The following is a 2,371-nucleotide window of genomic DNA, read 5'->3' on the forward strand; positions in this document are numbered from 1 at the left end:
GGCCGGCTTATAGGGAGCGGCGGCGTTTTGAAAATGCTGCCTTTCCGTTTGTATATCGCGTTCGATCTAAATTATTCCTGCCGCGACATTTTATTATTGTCATTTCTTCATCTTTTCGCAAGCCGGACTCCCCCAGCGTCCCGCGTATGAATTTTGCGATTAGGGACAGTTCCTGTGCTACCCCTTCGCATATCCCACTCGCCCTCGCCCTAAGAGAATCGCATATCTCCTTTGGTTCGCCTCCTCTGCTTTGCAGATCTCCTGTGCAATTTCACCTCTGCTTCGCCTCGCTCCCTCTGCCCTCGCCCTTCTGAGAATTGCACCCTTCGCCTCGCTCCCTTTGCCCTCGCATTTCTAGAGAATCGCACCCTTCTACTAGCCCATACACAGGAGATCAGACCCTTCCAAGGAGAATCACATATCATTCGTCTCGACTGGCAGATCCCCCTCGGCTCGTCGATCCTCCTCTCCTTCGCTTGGACTGAGATCGGTTTAAGGTATACCCTCTCCTTCCTTCCCGCGAGCACTACCATTTTTTATTTTACTTCTGATTCGTCAAGTATGCTTTCCCCTGCCATCCTTGGAAAGTTATTATTTTCTGTTGGTTTTTTTGGGAGATGCAAGCAATATATTTTTTTTTAATTTTTGATGTGATATATGAAATGAATGAACGATTTTTGGGATATTCTAACTGTAATTATTTTAATATTTTTTATTGTTGTTGTACTTGTATTTATCTTTATTTTATTTGTTCTGATACTCACAAGAAAGTGATGACTCTATGTTATCTTTATTGAACTGATCTGCAATGTTTTTGGAATTTTGTTTTATTTATTTATGTACTCAAATAGTTTTGTTGCCATCAGCTTAACCAAACAGGGGCAAAATGATCATTTATCCAACAACAACTGTCAGTAAACTGTTCTGAATAAGCTGCCCCAAACAGCAAGTCAGATTATTCTGATAATCTATATATTATCATATTATCAAAATAATCTGTTTATCAGCAGATTATAAATAATCAACAGCTGCCCCAAACATACCTTAAGTCTCCCATTTCAAAAGGATCATTCCATCACTCACAGTCATTTAATTCAAGTCTTGTATTTGAGTTTGTTTCTCATTAGAGTTATGTTATTGCATTTTCGTTTTAGGCGTCCTAATTTTTACAATATTGAAAATTATAAACTCAACTATTTATCAATAAAAAACATAATTCTTATTAGTGTGAAACTTTCCAACTTGCTAAACATACTCAACAAGAACACCAAAGCCCAAAATACAAACCAAAACACACATTCCTCCATGGTTCATAGTGATATTTGAGACCTTCAAAAATAAAAAATATAAATGAGGCTAGGTTGTTGTTACTTTCATTGATGATCATACCATAACCACTTGGTCCTTTCTCATGAAAGAAAAATCTAAAGTTATCAAGATATTTGAAACCTTCCAAAATTTTATCCTCACCCAATTTCAAAGCAAAATTTAAATTATCAAAACTGATAATGCAAAAGGCTACTACAACTCCGCTATTAGCCCTTATCTATTCGAACATGACATCATTCATATATATAAGCTCTTATGTTGATACACCTTAACAAAATGGTGTGTCCAAGAGAAAGAACAACCATCTCTTTAAAGTGACCAATTAAATTTTATTCACTCGTAATGTACCCAAACACTTTTAAGGGATGCAATTCTGACATCCACTTATCTCATTAATAGAATGCTCAACAGAATACTAAACTTTAACAAACCTCTTAACACTCATAAAATCCTACCCACATACTCAATTATTCGCCTCTAACCTATCATTACAAATTTTTGGTTGCATTTTTTTTGTTCATCTACATCAATCATATCAAACCAAACTTGATCACACGTCAATCAAATGCATATTATTTGGATACACTTTAAACAAAAAGAATATAAATATTACTCTCCATAAACACAAAAAATTTACAAGTCCAAGAATGTAACCTTCTTTTAAAACCAACCTTATTACCTCAAATCTAATATTCGAGGGGAGAGATGGAGACAATATTAGAATTAGGGTACCATTCAGAAACCTCAAGCTTACCTTTCTTATAATCCTTGTGAACTCACTCATCCCCATTATCATAAAATTACCTGAAAATTAATATATTATTCCACTAAATCCTCCCACAGCTCCTACCAAGAACCAAGAACTCCATGTGTAAACCAAAAAGAAAAAAACCTAGTGAGCATGTAAAGGATAATATGCAATGAAAATCATCAGAGCCAACTTTGCACACGTCAAGCATTCACACAGAGGTTGAGTCAACACATAACGAATACCAAGAGGAAGAAGAAACACAAGAATGCACTAAACAATAGTTCGAAGAAT

Source organism: Phalaenopsis equestris, unplaced genomic scaffold, assembly GCF_001263595.1.
Source record: "Phalaenopsis equestris unplaced genomic scaffold, ASM126359v1 Scaffold000636, whole genome shotgun sequence".
Lineage (NCBI taxonomy): Eukaryota > Viridiplantae > Streptophyta > Magnoliopsida > Asparagales > Orchidaceae > Phalaenopsis > Phalaenopsis equestris.